The sequence below is a fragment of the Cebus imitator genome, unplaced genomic scaffold, assembly GCF_001604975.1.
Source record: "Cebus imitator isolate Cc_AM_T3 unplaced genomic scaffold, Cebus_imitator-1.0 Scaffold17, whole genome shotgun sequence".
NCBI lineage: Eukaryota > Metazoa > Chordata > Mammalia > Primates > Cebidae > Cebus > Cebus imitator.
Window position 1 is genome coordinate 2,069,968 of NW_016107332.1, and position 10,024 is coordinate 2,079,991.

A 10,024-nucleotide genomic window follows, 5' to 3' on the forward strand; every position below is an offset into this window, starting at 1 on the left:
CAAGAAGAGGCTGCCAGGAGGGCTAATGGAGGCAAGAAGGCAGGGGATGCAGGGCAAGAGGCATGAACCCATACCCCTGCTGCCTGTTCCCCATCTCCCCCTAGAAAACTCCAGCTTTTCACCTTCCAGCTGAGCCTGAAGAACACAGCGCTAAAGTCCATCATAGCTTTATTGGCTCCTGAGGGTCACTGCTATTGGCCGATATGTCCAGTAGGGCTGCTGCCCCTCCATGCCATCAGGTGCATTGCTTCCAATGTGACGCTGCTGCTGAACTACCTCTCTTACACTCCTCCCTGGTGCAGGCCCTGCACAGCTCCTCCTGCAACCTGCTCCTCAGTAAGTTCTACTCCCTTACCTGGCCTGCCTAGTTTCTCCCACCTGCTGTCACCCACACCAGGGTGTTTCAGCTCAGCTCCCTGGACATCAGAGGCACAGGACCTTGCCCCTAACTGTCCCACCTGCCCTCCCACCTCCAGTTAATTACTTCAGTGTCCTGCTGCTGCTGCTCTTCCTCAGTGCCACAGAGATCATGCTGCTGGCTGGGTTGCTGGTCTGGGACAACTTTGGGGCCAAGAGCAGCCCCAGCCTAGTTCTGAGAGAGGAAAAGCAAAATTATGAGAACCCAGGGTCTAATCCTGAAGGTGGGTGGGGACTGAGGCACTTTCCTTGGGGGTGAGGAGTAAGGAATGAGGCCTAAGTGCAGGTCTGAACAGAGAAGAGCTGGCAGATTGCCAACCTAAAGCTGGGTGAGCATGCAGGGGATGCTAGGCGGTTGTGGCTCCTTGCACCAACCCTGTTGGCTCTCCTGTCCCTGGCCTCCACCATATCTTTTCTTGTTAGAGGCAGGTGTGCAGCAGGGAGCAAGCTTGGCCTCCCTAAAGGCCCAGGTGACCTCAGCTCTCCAAAATAACATGTTACCTTGTGGAGCCTCCCTAAGACGGTGTTTTTCAACTGAAGATGGCTAGCAATGGGCCAGACCTAAATGTTCATTAATTGAGACTCTCAGAAAGGGAGAGATAAAGGTTGATGAACCCTGCTCATGATGTGGGGGCCTGAAGAACAACTCCTTTCTCTGCATCTTTGCTTCATAAGCAAAGATGAATAAAGGGGTCAAAGACGAGCTGGGCTGAGACTATTGACCATGACTTTTTTCTCATGCATTTGGCCTTGGTGCTGTGCAGCCAATTCATCTTCACTTGAATTTGGATGTGGGCAGGGTGCAAAGCCAACTCAGCCCCTAAAGAAGCTGTACCCCATGGCAAGCAGCCCAGGCTGTAACAGCATCAGGCCTGGCATGCAGCTTCAGTTTCCTGTGACTGGGGCTAGAGCCAATACAGGGTCTCTGGAGAGCTGAGGAGGAAAGTCAGATCTTGTCTCTATCCCTAAAAGGCCCTAAACCACCCTGAGCTCTCCCTCTATTGGCATATAAACAAAGAGCTTGAAATAAACCCACCCCCAAGTGCAAGTACACCTCAAGGGTCTGTCTTCATTGAACTCAGCTATTCAGTCTGATCCTAAGTAGGTGGGACCTTACTTTTCACCTAACTTTGCTCCTGAATTTCTCTGCACTGTCCACCAGTCTCCCAGCCCATAGGGATGCAGCCTAACTGCTCCTTCTGCAACCACTGCTGTTTGGCCCTGGGCCAGGAGGCACTAACACTGGGGATCAGGAGATGGGGGCCTGGGAAGCAGGCCACAGAGGGTGGGTCAGGGCTCCTTTTCTGAATGCCTTCTGCAGTGTACTGGACCCAGAGTGAATGGCAAGCAGGCAGTTCTTCCCCTAGTCACTTAGGGGATGCCTGGGAGTTGGAACAGCCCCAGACCTCAGGTCTATGGGCAATGGGGAATGAGTTTCTGCACTAAATCCAAGAGAACCTGATTGCTTTCCCCCAAGTCTTCTGACTACTTCTCTGAGCCCTACCTACATTTTTGGGCTGAAAAGGAAGTTCTAGTGCCCATTTCGGACTGAGGTCAGAGGTAGGGCTGTTCTGCCCTCCTGCTTTTGGTACACATGAGGCAGCTGTGGGCACAGGCCTCTGTCTGCTTTCTCTCCTCTCCTATTTCAAAAGCTGTCAGCATCACAAAACTCAAGATGTGAAGAAATCCACCTTTCTGGGAGAATGCTGGTTTGGTTGGAAATGTGGGCTGCAGGGAAAAAGCAGGCACCAGGTCTAGAGGGCTCAAGGATGGGGCTCCTGGATGGGACAGTGAAGACAAGTCTGTTTCCCAAAGGACTTCAAACTCACCCAGCTCAGAGGCAAGTTAACACTGGTTTATCTGTCCAGTGACCTGGCTAGTCTGGTTGAATCAGGCAGGGCTAGCAGAAAACTTAGGCAGAGGTGTTGAAAAGATGATTGGTCATGTCACCCACCTGCTCCATGTGTACATGTACTTCTCCAGGTTCTTGGTGAAGGGCATGCTGCTGAACTTGTGAAGAGAGGCCCCACAAGTTTCCTTGACAATGTTTTTTAGGGCCTGGCAAATCCTGTCCTTATTCTCTGTGTCTGAAATAGCCCAGACCTTCTGGATATTGCATAGTTCTTCAAGGCCATCACTGAAGCCCTTGAAACACTCCTTGATCATCTGCTGCTCTTTATCCTAGAGTTTGACTTCTGATTGGAACACAGGTAGATTGTTCTCCATGAAATATTCAGTCACCCTTAACCAATTGCACTGGTAGGTCCGGATCTACTGCTCAGTGTGCTCCCAGTGGGAGTGCTCCGCAGTTTTCTGAGTCACGGCTACCAGCTGGATCAGCTCAGACTTGAGGGATTTGAGGATGTAGTTGTAGTTGTTGTGCAGGAAGATGGTGCTCAGAGCTGGATCCTCATACACCTTTGACTTGCTCAGCAAGTTCAACTTCAGGCTGCCAGAGCTCTACAGATATAGGTGCTTGGCAGCCACTTGCTGAACTTGGAACTACGGTTGTGGGTGAAGAACTAACCTCCTGGGAAGCCAGCATATCACCCACCATCTCTTGGAAGTCCAGAGCTGCTGCAGGAAGAGGATGGCTTTGCTTGTGAGCATGGTGCCATCCTTGTTGGCACCATGAATTGTCTTATGAATTGTCCCTGGCCACTTGACTGGCTTTTTGGTGGATGTGTTTTTCCTCTTGTTGGGGATAGAAGGAGAGTAGGGAATTCCAGAAAAAGAACTGTTCTTCCAGAAGTACATCTCCAGGCCCTTGATGGAGTGGTCTAGCTCACTGGAGCAAATCTAGTAGTAGACATTAATAAAATCTTGGTTGTGGCTGTATTCCACCAGCCAGCAGGAAATGCAGGAAATATATCCTGGAGCACACTCTTGGGTAGGTGCTCCAGGGATATAACCTCCGGTACCTCCAGATCATCATCACCACAAATCAGATCCAGGGTGAGCACAAGGGAAACAACCTTATTGTGCCTGGTCATCAGGCTGCAGAGCTCGGATTCTAATGATTCCTTCCCCTGCTCAAACAACAGCTTCACTTTGTTGTGTTCTGGGCTGTCTGAGCTATTGTCCTGAAAATACTCCACAGCCTTCTGAGTCTTAGCCATGCTTCCCAGGTACTCTTCTGGCCTACCTGTGGGGCCCTCTCTGATGATCTTCTAAGTGTCACTGGCTACATGGTAGGAGCTGATGACATGGCCCAGGATGGACAGCATCTTCTCAAAATTGTCTTGCAGCCACTACATATTATCTGTCTTCTTGTGCACAGGAATGATGGAATTCTCTAGCTTCATATGGTGGCTCTCATATGATGACAGGATAGACATCATGTTCTTGGTGAGCTGGCCAGTCTTCTTCAAGCTGTCTTGAATAAAGGACAGCATTTCCTCCTCCTGTTTCAGCTTCTTTTTAATCTCCTGCAGCCAGGTGAATGCCTCCAGTGGAAGGATCATTGCTGCAAACCCTATGGCTCCCACTCCCTCGTTTCTTTCCTCATAAACTGACTATAAATAAAGGGACTAAGAGCATTCATTTGTGGGGGGGGGGATAGTTTCTTCAATAAATGATTCTGGGAAAACTGGATAGCCATATGCAGAAAAATGCAGCTAGACTCCTATCTCTTACCATATAAAACAATCAACTCAAAACGGACTAAAAATTTAAATATAAGACCCAAAACTATGAAACCACTAGAAGAAAATATAAAGTTAACACTTAAGGATGTGGGTCTGGGCAAAGATTTTATGGAGAAGACCTTAAAAGCACACATAACAAAAGCAAAAATAGATAAGTGGGACCATATCAAACTAAAAAGCTTCTGTGCAGCAAAGTAAGCAACCAATGGAGTGAAGAGACAAGTTGCAGAATGGGAGAAAATATTTGCAAACTATCCATCTGACAAGGGATTAAATCCAGAATATATAAGGAACTCAAACAAGTCAACAGCAAAATAATAATCATAATTCATTAAAAAAAATGGGCAAGTGAGCTGAATAGACATCTATCTTAAGAAGGGATACAAATGGCCAACAGGTACATTTAAAATTCTCAACATCATTAATCATCAGGGAAATGCAAATCAAAGCCCCAAAGAGATACTTTCTCACCCCAGCTAGAATGGCTTTTATCTAAAAGATAAAAAGCAACAAATGCTGGGGTGGATGTGGAGAAAGGGAAATTTTATACGCTATTAGTGGGAATGTAAACTAGTACAGCCATTATGGAAAACAATATGGAGGTTCCTTAAAAAACTAAACGTAGAGCTAACATATGATCCAGCAATCCCACCACTAGGTATATATCCAAAGGAATTAAAATCAGCATGTAAAAGAGATGTCTGCACTTTCATGTTTACTGCCCCAGTATTAACAATAGGATTCGGATTCAATCTAAATGTCCATCAGCAGATGAATGAATAAAGAAAATGTGGTACATATAGACAACTGAATACTATGTAGCCATAAAAAGAACAAAGTTCTTTCATTTGTGGTAACATAGATGAGGTTGGAGGACATTGTATTTAGTGAAATATAGCAAACAGAAAAATAAATATTGCATACTCTCACTCATATGTGGAAGCTAAAAAAGTTACCTTGTAGAAGTAGAGAGCAGTTACTAGAGACCTGGAATGGTAGGGGAAGAAGGGGATTGCCAAAGGTTGGTTAATGAACACAAAAGTAATGCCAGTTAGAAGGTCTAGTGTTCCGTAGCATGGTAGGGTGGCTATAATTAACCTCAATCTGTTGCATATGTTCAAATAGTTAAAAGGACAGATTTTGAATGTTCCCAATACAAGTAATGATAAATGTTTGAGGTAATAGATATTCTAATTATACTGATTTAATCATTACACATTGTATACATGTATTGGAATATCACATTGTATCCCACGATATGTACAATTATTATGTGTCAATTAAAAATAATAAAGGCAAAAAATATATATACTATTTAAAATAACAGCAAAAGTTGTTAGATATGAGTCTATTAAAATATGTATAGGATCTACATGTTGAAACTATAAAACTATAATGAAAGAACTCAGTGAAGACCTACATAAATGGAGTGCTATGCCATGCTCAAGGATTGTTAAGATGCCAAATTTCCCCAGTTTGACCTACAGATTCAAAATAAAAATTCCAGCAGTTTTTTTGTGGATATCAAAAAGCTGATTTTTAATACAGCTTCCCCTTCCACCAAAGAAAAACAAAGAACTAAGATTAGCCAAACAATTCCAAAAAAATAAAATAAAATAAAATAAAAACCAACGACAACAAAAAAGTTGGAGTACTCCTATTACTGAATTCCAACACTTACCGTAATGCCTCAGTAATCAAGAAAATGTGGAATTAGGAAAAAGATAGACACATACATCAACAGACTAGAGAGCCCAGAAATAATTGGTCCACATAAATATAGCTAACTTATTTTTTAAAAAGGTGCAAAGGCAGTTCAATAGAGAATGATAGTCTTTTCAACAAATGGTACTGGAACAATTAGAGATGCATGCACAGCAAAGTAAATCTCAATGTATACCTCACCCTTTATACGAAAATTAACTAAAAATGTATCAGATCTAAAGGTGAAATGTAAAACTGTAAAACTTCTGAAAAAAAAAAACAAAAACAAAAACAAAAAAACAACCAAGGGAGAAAATCTATGTAATCTTGGGTTAAGCAGAGTTTTTAGCTACAACACCAAAAGCATAATTCACAAGGAAAAACATAGGTAAATTGGACTTAATCAAAATTTAAAATGTTTAATCCATGAAAGACACCACTATGGGAATGAAAAGACAAGCCACACACTGGGAGAAAATATTTGCAAGTAACATTTCTGACAAGGACTTTATCCAGAATATATGAAGAACTCTAAAACTCAATGATAAGGAAACAAACAACCCAAGTAAAAATGGGCAAATGATCTGAAAAGACACTACACTGAAAAAGATACAGATGGCAAATAAGCATATGAAATGATGGTGAATATCATTTGTCACTAGGGAAATGCAAATTAAAATAATCATGAGATACCAGTACACAACTATTAGAATGGCTAAAATTCAAAAAAAACAAAAAAAAAGGCAACATCAAATGCAGGGAAGGAATGCAGAGCAATAGGAGCTCTCATTCATTGCTAGTGGGAATGAAAATGGTATACCACTTTGGAAGACAGTTTGGCAATTTCTCATAAAATTACACATAGGCTTACCATATGACACAGCAATCATTCTCTTAGTCATTGCCTAACTGTTTTAAAATCTTATGTTCTCACAAAACCTGCATGCAAATGTTTATAGTGGTTTTATTCATAATTACTCAAAACTGGAATTAACTGAGATTTCCTTCAGTAGGTGAATGGATGAACTGTGGTATATCCATACAGTGAAATACTATTTAGCAATGAATAGTATTTATATCCATTATTTTACACAACTACATGAATGGTCACAAATGCATTTTACAAGTGAAAGAAGCCAAAGTAAAAAGGCTACATACACAATATAATTCAATCCGTATGATATTCTGGAAATGGTCAAAGTTATAGAGATGGAAAACATATCAGTCATTGCCAAGAGTTTAGGGAGAATGAGGTATTTGACAAGGGGAAGCATTGGGCATTTTAAAAGTGTGATGGAGCTAATCTGTATGGTACTGTGGTAACAGATACATGATTCTATGTATTTGTCAAAACCCAGAGAACTTTGCAGCACAAAGAATGTGCCTTAATATATGCAAATAAAAAATCGACAAAGAGGTCAACAGATCTCAGGAGAGTCTGTAGACTCTGACAAAAGAAAATAACTGCGTTACCAATATGTGACGTAACCTCACTGAAGGGTTTGGGGAGAGTAAGATGCTCACCTAAGTAACTTTGGAAAATGGTGGGTGTATTAGTTTGTTTCCACACTGCTAAAAAGAACTACTTGAGACTGGGTAATTTATGGAGTAAAGAGGTTTAATTGACTCATGGTTCCATAGGCCTAACAGGAAGCATAGCTAGAAGGCCCCAGGAAACTTACAATCATGGCAGAAGGTGAAGGGGAAGCAGGCATGTCTTACCACAGTGGAGCAGGAAGAGAGAGCTAGGGAGAAAGTGTCACACACTTTCAAACAACGAGATCTTGTGAGAACTCACTCACTATCTGGAGAACAAGGGGAAGTTGACCCCATGATACAATCATCTCTCTCCAGGCTGCTCCCCCAACATGTGGAGATTACAATTAGGGATGAGATTTGTTAGGACACAGAGACAAACAGTATCATTAGGGTTTTTTGTTTTTGTCTTTTGAGAGAGTCTCACTCTGTCACCCAGGCTGGAGTGCAGTGGTGTGATCTTGGTTTACTGCAGTCATAACCTCCCCGGACTTGGGTGATCCTCCTGCCTCAGCCTCCTGGGTAGCTGGGACTACAGGAGCATGACACCATGCTTGGCTAATTTTTGTATATTTGTAGAGACAGGGTTTTGTCATGTTGCCCAGGCTGGTCTTGAACTCTTGGCCTCAAGTGATCCACCCTCCTTGGCCTCCCAAAGTGCTGGAATTATGAGTGTGAGCCACCATGTCTGGCTTACATGAAAATGGTGTTTTAACTGGAAACTATAAAACAAAAAACAAAAGGAACTGAAGATTGAACATAAACACTGTTTTCTAGTTGGTAAATTTGTTTCTCCTAAGGATATGGTTTAGCAATTCTGTAACTGCTGAACATGTTTACTGGAATTGAACAAATAAATAAGTGGACAGCAGCTGGTGGGAGCCAGTTTTCTTGTGACTGGGGAGGGATGTAACAGATAGGCAAAGTTAGAATGAACCATGTGGTAACAGATTAGAGTTGGAGACATCAGCATGACCTCGTGTTTATCTTAACACAGATTCAGAATAATAGGCACAGAAGTAGTCATAGATATATGCAATACACAGATTAGAGCACACACATAGGTTTTCTAGATCTGTCTGCTGAAAGGGCCTATAAACTATGACATCACAATAGAATAAACCCTGGTTTCTAATACTCTTCTCCAATAAAATGAACCAGGACTCCTTAGAGAAATGAGACATTCTAGGGCTGGTATAGGGAATACACAAGTTGAGTCTAGAACATTTTTTGTTGTGGGAGGAAGTTAGGAAGTGCTCAAAAAGCAAAAGGATGAAGGCATGTCAAAGGGGCCCAGAAGCCAGCCTGAAAGACCTTCTAACAGCCAAAGCATTTGAACAAAATAAACAGTAGGTTGGGGTTGGTACAAAAGTACTTGCAGTTTTTGCCATTACTTTTAATTGCAAAAACTGCAATTAATTTTGTGTGAACCTAATAACATATTAACATAACATAGAATTATCATCCAAAGTTTAAAATAAATGAGTCCTTAATGATACAAGTAAAGGACTGGATACATAAATAAAGAATAGACAGATCCCCTAGACAGAAAAATCCCCAATAGTTTATATAGATTCTCCTCTCTCAAGGTGATGTAGCTTAACTCTACACCCCTTGAATGGGTTGTGCTTAGCCACTTGCTTCCAAAGAGTAGAATATGAAAAGGTGGAAAAGGTTACTTTATAATAAAGAAATCTGGTAAACGCTACTCAACCAGGTGATGGAAGTTACCGTCGTCAGTGATAAGCCATGTTGAAACACATACTCTTGATCAATGTGATGAAAATGGAGCTTCACCTCTATGTTTTCCCTTCCAAAAACTCATAATCTTTACAAAACCATGGGAAAATATCAGACAAAGCCAAACTGAGGAGTATTCTACAAAATATTTAACCAGTACTCCTTTGATATCAAGTCCATAAAAATCAAGAGAAGTCCAAGAAACTGTCACAGCCAAGGGGAGAACTGGAGCCATGATTATTAAATGTAATGTGGTAACCTGATTGGAATCTCAAGACAGAAAAAAAGGACGTTAGGTGAAAATTTGTGAAATCTGAATAAAGTGTGTAGTTTAGTTAATAACAATGGATCCATGCTGGTTCGTTGGTTGTGACAAAAGTTCCACAGTAATGTAAGATGAAAACAATAGGGAAAACAGTATTGGGCATATGGAAACTCTCTGTACTATCCTTGCAACTTTTCTGTAAATTATTGTAAAAAGATATATTTACGTAAATCTTAAAAACAACATAGGTATATTTTAAAAGAGCATATATAGAATGATCCTAATTCCATATAACGAACATGTGAATGTGTACCAGAGGAAAAACCAAATATGCATGTGTATATACTCAGGCATATGATGATAGGTAAATTTTATTTCTCTTTTCTGTTTTTCTGTATTTTTCAATGCCATAATTTACAATAAAGTTATTCCCTTAAGTAATTTTAAAAAGCAATACTTAAATAAATACAGACCATGCAGTAGATCAGTGGGAGGAGGGGGAATCGAGCTGTTTTTCAGACCACCATCTTTGTTGACTCAGGTGACAATAATTTCTGGGGATAGAAGAGAAGACTGAAGAACTGAATCTCTGAGTTTCTGTTATCATCATTTTTGAGTCACCGTAAGAAAATGATCCCATCTTTCATTTTTCTAGATTAAAAAAAACTGGGATTACATGACTCAAGCAAGTCCACACGGTTGATTAGTGTGCTAA

At 41.4% G+C, this 10,024-nt stretch overlaps 1 pseudogene; it reads right to left on the reverse strand.

Annotated features, from left to right (window-relative positions):
- Positions 1 to 2,329: 2,329 nt before the first annotated feature.
- Positions 2,330 to 3,842, reverse strand: LOC108289274 (annotated as a pseudogene).
- Positions 3,843 to 10,024: the final 6,182 nt, after the last annotated feature.